The sequence below is a fragment of the Olea europaea genome, unplaced genomic scaffold (assembly GCF_002742605.1).
Source record: "Olea europaea var. sylvestris unplaced genomic scaffold, O_europaea_v1 scaffold1794, whole genome shotgun sequence".
Taxonomy (NCBI): Eukaryota; Viridiplantae; Streptophyta; class Magnoliopsida; order Lamiales; family Oleaceae; genus Olea; species Olea europaea.
The window spans coordinates 20095-28054 of NW_019235679.1; the positions used below are offsets into that span (position 1 = coordinate 20095).

At 36.1% G+C, this 7960-nt stretch overlaps 1 pseudogene; it reads left to right on the plus strand.

The window, feature by feature from the left end:
• The first annotated feature begins 6446 nt into the window (after nt 1-6446).
• Nucleotides 6447-7960, plus strand: part of LOC111378245 — a 15507-nt pseudogene continuing 13993 nt past the window's right edge.

A 7960-nucleotide genomic window follows, 5' to 3' on the forward strand; every position in this document is an offset into this window, starting at 1 on the left:
GCCCAAAAAGGACGAAGACGTCCTATGTGCAAGATGCAAAAAAGAAGTGAGTGCAAATGCAGAGAAACCAGGGATATGGCAGCATCACCGTCGCCCTAATTTTTTTCCAAACGCTCAGCCTGGTAGAGGGCAGGGTACATCGTTTTATAAGGGACCGCCTTTTGAGAGGCAGTTCAGGCCAATAAATAATGGGAGAACATTTAGACTGCAACCTCGCTAACCAAATGTATGGCATTCGTTCCAGTATGAGGCTGGAAGGGCGATACCTTTCAATGAGATGACTAGAACCCAACAAAGGCATTTTCAACGGAACTACGGGCGAATGATGAGGCAACAACAGGAAATGCTGTGTCCTAAGGCACCTAGACTACTCGAGGCGGCCAATCAGAATATTTTCAAAGACAGTGAAGAGACTGTTACAGGCGAACCTATGGAAGAATTGCCAGAGACTTCTTCTGGGAGGTCGAAGTTTGAGCGAGACAGAGGGGATGGAGAAGATCCAGATCAGCCCCTTACTATTCAGTTTAGTACGTTACCTCCTATCGTGACTAATAACCATTTACTAGCCAATGAGTTCGAGAATAAAGAGAAGGGAGAAGAAGAAAAGGAGAATAACGAAGAGGAAACATGCATGCTGGAATATGAAGAAGGCCAAACTTCTAAAGAGGCCTACAATGGTAAAGAAGATGATGGTATGGCAGACATCGAAGAGGAAATTGATCTGAAAGCAGAAAGAAGAAGAAGAGGAGTATCGTACAATATTCTATTGAAACAATTACATCGAGAGGGAGTTCGTGAAATAGACTTATTGGGAGAACCATCTGGGCGTTCTTTCAATTTTTACGTGCTGTACGGGACGCCCAAAAGGAAGAAGAGAGTGCCTCGCTCTGAAAAGTATGGATCACCTCCAAGAATAATGCCTCCTCCCACAGGTTGGATAACTGAAGAAGAAACATTAGAAAACAGTGAAAAGGAAATTTAGGAAACAGAGGCTCAGTGCGATATGCTGCACGTTGACTTATCATAAAAGGGTAACTCGACAGAGGACAAGCAGGAAGTGGAAATAGATGCTGCCGAAAAAGTTATTTTTAAGCGACCAACCATGAAATTGACCAAACACTTGAGACCATTGTACGTTAAAGTTCTAGTTAACGGCATACCTATGGCAAAAGTGCTTGTCGATAATGAAGCAGCTATAAACACTATTCCATCTAGGATGATGAGAAAATTTGCAAAGATAGAAGGTAATATGATCCCAATGGAAGTCATCCTTACGAGTTTCAATGGAAGAGCAACTTCAGCTAAAGGGGTTATGCCATTGGACATAACTATAGGAACAACTACTAGGATCGCAGTCTTCTTTGTAATAGATGGTCCCACTAGTTACAATGTGTTATTAGGAAGAGATTGGATACACGAAAGTCGCTGTATATCTTCATCGCTCCATCAGTGCCTAGTTTTTTGGAATGACAAAGGCGAAGCAGAGGTGGTGCAGGCCGATCATAGGCCTTTTGTCGCAAAAGCAAACTCAGTGGAAAGGTTTATGTACGAAGAAAATTATGGATCTGTCAGAGTAGTCCAAGATGGAGAAGAAACTCAGATTGTCGCACAGAGTGAAGAGCCATTTTCGGTGGATGCACTCACAGAAATGTTCAGTCAGATGAGGCCAAACATAGTGGCCCCGGAGGAGCCAGTAATTGGCAAAAGAATGACCAAGGAGTTTTAAATGAGTTGTAAACAACAAAGACAAATGACTGATATTCAGGCCTTCAAAGCCAAATTAATGGCTTTCAATAAAGAATGCAAGGACAAAACGAAAGAAGCAGCAGCCTTGAAAGCATTGAGAGACAAACTGACAGTGTTCGAGTTGGAACAAAGTATTGGCCGAAAAGTCAACAAGGTGGATTGTTTAGAAGAAGAAGTGCCTACAAGAGAACTGGACGACGAAGTGATAAGGATCGTCAAGCCTAGATACGCTCAAGCACAAGACTCTCTGATTAAAGTGAATATTAGCAATGAAGGAGAAGATCGTCCAACATTCATCAGCCAAATGCTCGATCATAAGGTTAGTGATAAATTAATCGCTTTATTAAAGGAATACAAAGATTGTTTTGCTTGGAAATATGAACATATGCCTGGTTTAGATAGAGATTTGGTAGAACATATATTACCAACCAAGCCTAATTTTAAACCTCATAGGCAACCTCCTAGGTGTTTCGCTCCTAATGTACTCCCGGAAATTAAGGAAGAGATAGAGCGATGATTAAAAGCAGGCTTTATTAGAACGGCCAGATACGTTGAATGATTGTCCAATATCGTGCCGATATTAAAAAAGAATGGTAAACTAAGGGTGTGCATAGACTTTAAGAATCTAAACATAGCCACACCTAAAGATGAATATCCAATGCCACGGTAGATTCTTTAGTAGAATCGACTGCCGGACATGTAATGTATTCCTTCATTGATGGGTATTCAGGATACAATCAAATTTATATAGTTGAGGAAGATATACACAAAACTGTCTTTAGATGCCCTGGGTCTCTAGGATGTTTTGAATGGATAGTTATACCTTTCGACCTGAAAAATGCAGGAGCAACTTATCAAAGGGCAATGAATTTGATTTTTTATGATATGATAGGCAAGTTTGTTGAAGTGTATGTAGATGATATAGTGGTCAAATCCCTTAAAGAAGATGACCATTTTGAACAATTAAGATGTTCATTTGAGCAAATGAAGCAATATAAACTAAAGTTGAATCCCTTGAAATGTGCATTTGGTGTTAATGCATGAAATTTCTTGATTTCTTAGTATACAAAAGGGGGATCGAACTTGATAAAAATAAAGCGAAGGTCATTTTAGAGGCCAAACCACCTAGCAACAAAAAAGAATTGCAAAAGTTTCTAGGCCAAATAAATTTTTTAAGACGTTTTATTTCTAACTGTGCAGGGCGAACTAAAACTTTTTCGCCGTTTTTAAAGTTGAAAAATCAGGACGAATTCGTCTGGAAAGAAGAGGCACCACTTCGTGAAGCTATGTTCCATAGCTATAAATTGGTGGCTTGTAATCATTAGAATAACAATACAAACACTAGAAAACATTGTGATCAATATATTCATTCCACAAAGAAAATAATCAAAGTTTTCTTCGTCCATATTCATATTCCCTTTGTGTTCTTCAAGTTTTGAAGAATTTATATAAGTGCTTAAATGTTAATTCTCTACAAAGCTTTATTACTCTTACAAACCATTTGCCGCGAAACTCTTTAAGCACCAAAATTATATACGAGAGGGGGCAAATATCGTTTGAGGATAGCGATATAATGTCGTGTTTAAGCCTTCATATTTATTTTAAGTGTTTTCCATTATTTTAATCTTCTTGAATTTCCAATTTTCGGTTTCTTCTCCAAACACCGGTGTGATAATTTCCCAACAATCTCAAATGATATTTCGCGATGGAGAATGGAATCACTTTGGTAAAGATCAAGTTGATGATATGCAGATCTTGGTTGGATCATTTGATGAGATGAACTTTACAAGAAGATTTGTTTTGAAGATAAACATGCTTTCTCTCAATAATGGAAGAACAATAAATCCAGATTCGTGGTTCTAGATTCGATTTATGTTTCCAGGTTCGGTAATCATCATTTCGCCTTATTCAGTAAGTCGAAATTGTGTTTCGCTTTTACCCATACATACGGTACCTGAATATAATGTGCACAACATCGGTGTTATATTTTGCGTTCGTTGTGCATAAAAATCTAGAATTATATACGATTTAATTTTGGAAGAATTAAAATTGCCATTCTGTCAAATCCTGTACATGAAATGCATGGCGGTTAAAGATACCTTATTAATTTCTGAAATGGCTAACCTAGCATGTGTCTGTCCAAGATAGTTGGCTTATTTTGAAAATGTGTATATGGTTCCATGCAATTGTGATAGAAACGAGATCTACTCGGCATGATGATTGTTTAATGATTAATTTGTTATGCATGTGATATATTACATGAACACACTTAAAAAATCAGATTGAATGTGGATTTATACTCATGACATATCATTTCTAGAATTTTGTAGTTCCTTTATGGGAAAGTTGTTTGTTAGAAATGATGAAATGAATCATGAGAATTTGGTTATGCATAATGATTGCATGTATGAAAATATGGGAAAGGCATAAATCAAATGACAGATTTTATTTTAATTTGGTTTGGTTCTTTGGTACATTTTAATTGACATTGTACTAGCAAATTTGTTGAAAGTATATGAATCCCCATTTCTTTGTTGAGCTATGAGAATGACATGATATTGCTCATGGTAGGAAATTCTAAAAAGTTAGAATTTTATGAAAGAAATTATGTGAATTTTCATGACCATTTCTTCTACTAGAAAATGGAAAACTACATATGAATTACTTCATCTTGATGAATGTTAATACATGTAAAATTAAAACAAATTGGTTATTCTCACTTTGTTGTGACAATTGGAATGGTTCATGTGCATGAATATTAAACAATGCAATTCAAACCAATTTGGGCCGTCACATTTGCTTGGATTATACACAAACCCACTTGGGTAGCCCACATGTTTTTGTAGGGCATCATTTATTGCACGATGCATTTTCCATTATGTTGGCTTATGGACTCCGAAGTGCAAGTAAAGCACATCCATATTTATGTTTTGAGACCAGCCTATTAATATTTAATGGGTCTAAATGATGCCTATTATTTGTTGAAAGTACATGAAATTTCATGACTACTTCTTCTATTGGAATATGAGATTTACACGATAATATTTGAGATGATATAATGTTAGTCTTATTCATTAATTGAATTTGACTTCAATCGAGAAACCAATTGAGTTGGTTTATACTTGAAAAGTATTAATGATCTACGAGATGACCTTGATCAAATTGTGAAAGTTCAGGGAACGTTCTACAACCACTTGAAAATTCACGGGAATGCTTGACTATGTCAAATTCAAATTTTAGCGTTACCAAGTTTACGTTCCAATTTACCGTTTGACCTTACGTGCGAAATTAATACAATTAATTGTAACAAGTCACAAATTAATTGTTGTCTAGGTGATTAAACATACACGTCCAATTAAGCCTATGTTGAATTGTCGGTTTGCATAAAGTAAATAAAATAGTAACAATGCCAACTCACAATATGATGATGGAGAAACCCCAACGTGGGTAAAATTTCGGGACCAAGCCAGTAATTTTCACTATACCAATTCAGCCAGTACAAGTTATGTCAAACTCCGTACCAAGTCCGACCCGCTGTTCCAATATCACGATATACTGTCGTAGATACTGTTAGTCTCCTGCTAGCTTCCGGATATACCTCATGCAGCCCAATCTGCTGTCCAATACAGACTCCTGGTCTCTAGCTGATTGTATCATCAAGTGAAATTCTAAGAACCTCCTGTTATTGTCTAGTTCCTGCGTTTGTCGTCCACCTCTCTCATTCTCTCAGTGAGAGAGTCCCTTCCTCTACAGATGAAGAAGTCCACGTGTTTTGTCTTCACAAATAGTGATGTTTTCCCCGTCAGTGGATTGCCTGGATCAAGGTGTTTATGGATGAATTTCTTGTTCAGTTCTGCCTTGGATCACTTGAGAGAATATTGAAGATGATATCTATATAAAGCACAATATGATCATCTCTCTTTCACGTTCACGGCCTTTGTATTTATAGTTTGGGGCAATTAGGAGTCCTAGGCCGTGTTAAACTTTCCAAAAATTGAAAATACGATTTTTTATATAACACCATCGCTTGAGTAAAAAGTGAGCGAACAGTAAGCGACGCCACTTCGCTCGAGCGAACATTGAGCGGCGAGCAAGCGACGACCATTCTGCTTCCTCTCGCTCAAGCGGTGGCAGGGCGAACAACTATCTAACTTCCGGTGTCGCGACCTTGATTTGAACCAAACACTCAAACCCTAGTCCTTACCATCTAGCTTTGCTAAATTGCACTCTAAGTCCCTGACTTTTATAACATTGTACAATTGAGTTCCTGACTTTTACAATTTAGTTCATTTGTCCACATAATCGCCAATTACACCTTTAGACCTAACAAATTGTATGATCAAATCAAAAATAGTGGATTGAAGCACGTTGTGACTTAACAATCATTATTTGAGATACTTAAACTTTCATAGATATTATCAAAGTGATAAAAGAATTGTACTCTGAAAGAGTTGATGAACTCTAAGTTTAATTACAATCCCAAATGAGAACTTCAAAAACTTATGGATGCAATATTACCAAATTACATAAGAATTCCTAATTAAGGAATTGTGGGGGTAACTTAATATAAAAGTTAAAATTTCCTTGACCTTTTTATCATAGAAATATATCTATGAAGGAGAAGATGTGGAAAACCCTTATATATAATTATAAGTTGGATACACTAAGTCTAAGGTAGATAATTTGGGTGAAAGTCGATTATGGCGTTTGCAAAACAATTTGAATATTTAAAAAATATTCATGCTATTGAAAATCATTGTAATGATTCAATGATGAGAAGTGAATACCCACGAATAAAATCCACAAAAGTAATTGACTAAGTGTAATAATTTATATAAAAATATTTCAACTGTGTTTGAAATCTATAAAGTTTTAAATAAAGCGAGTGAGAAGCATGTGGCTTCATAAAAGATTTCTTGACAGTGACAAGTTGTATTTATCAAATGAATCATTGACTAGCTATGTTTGATAAGAATACTAAGTCACATATAATGGAAGTCTAAACATATAAGTCTTAGACATTACTTAATTATCAAAAATGGAATAATTTCCATAAAGACATAGCGGATACTTTAAACCACTAAATAGAGTTTTAGTGACATCTACTTCGAGTAGGATGGAGTTGAAACTTCTTAGCAAAAAAGTTCACAAATGACAGCAACCCTACTTGTTATTACTCAAAATGTAATTTACGGGTTCAAAGGGTAACAACAAGTCGTTCGATATGTGAATAGTTGAAACATTATTAAAATCCGCAATAATCCTATCCTAATTAAAATAATGCTGGTTGTTACTGAAATGAGGTTTGATCATTAAAACTCTTAATGAAGTTCAGTGCTAAAACACAAGTACTTCTAAAAAAAGTAAAGGTACTGGAAGAACTTCACCTAAACAAACTTCGAGGTGGTACCGCTTCAATTGAGAGTTGGAGTTTCTCTCTTAAAAGTTTGTTGAAAAGGATAAGCGCAAGGCAATATTAGCGCTAAGCGAGTTATGAGGAACTTGAGAGCACGTAATACTCGTGTGTGTATTCTTATCGATATTGTCACATGGAACAATTGGTTCAAAGCTTCACGCTATCTTTGATTCTGACTATACTTTGTTTGAATTACACTATGGTTAAATTTAAATCGAAAGATATTTAATCCTTACGCATAAGTATTGTATACTTTGAATATGAAAGTTTATTGAAATTTTGAACAAATGGGGGATTGTTGAAAATATATTGTTCAAAATCAATAAACACGTGTGTGGAATGGAACGAACAAAATTGGAATATAAAACTAAAAATCGGAGGCCCAAGATGAATGCCATGCGACCGCATATCAATATGGCCATGCGACAACTCGAAACTGGAGAGGCCAGTTTGAAGAACTCCATGCGACCAAATGGAGTTATACCTTGCGGTCGCATGGTACAATGAATTAGCCGTTGGGCAGTTTTTTCGACGGTTTTCAGTTGGTTTGTTGACGGCTTTCCACTTCTTTTTGGCACCACTTCTTGAAGCTATGTTCCATAGCTATAAATTGGTGGCTTGTGATCATTAGAATAACAGTAAAAACACTTGAAAACATTGTGATCAATATATTCATTCCACAAAAAAGAAATCAAAATTTTCTTCATCCATATTCATATTCCCTTTGTGTTCTTCAAGTTTTGGAGAATTTATACAAGTGCTTAAGTATTAATTCTCTATAAGGTTTGATTACTTATA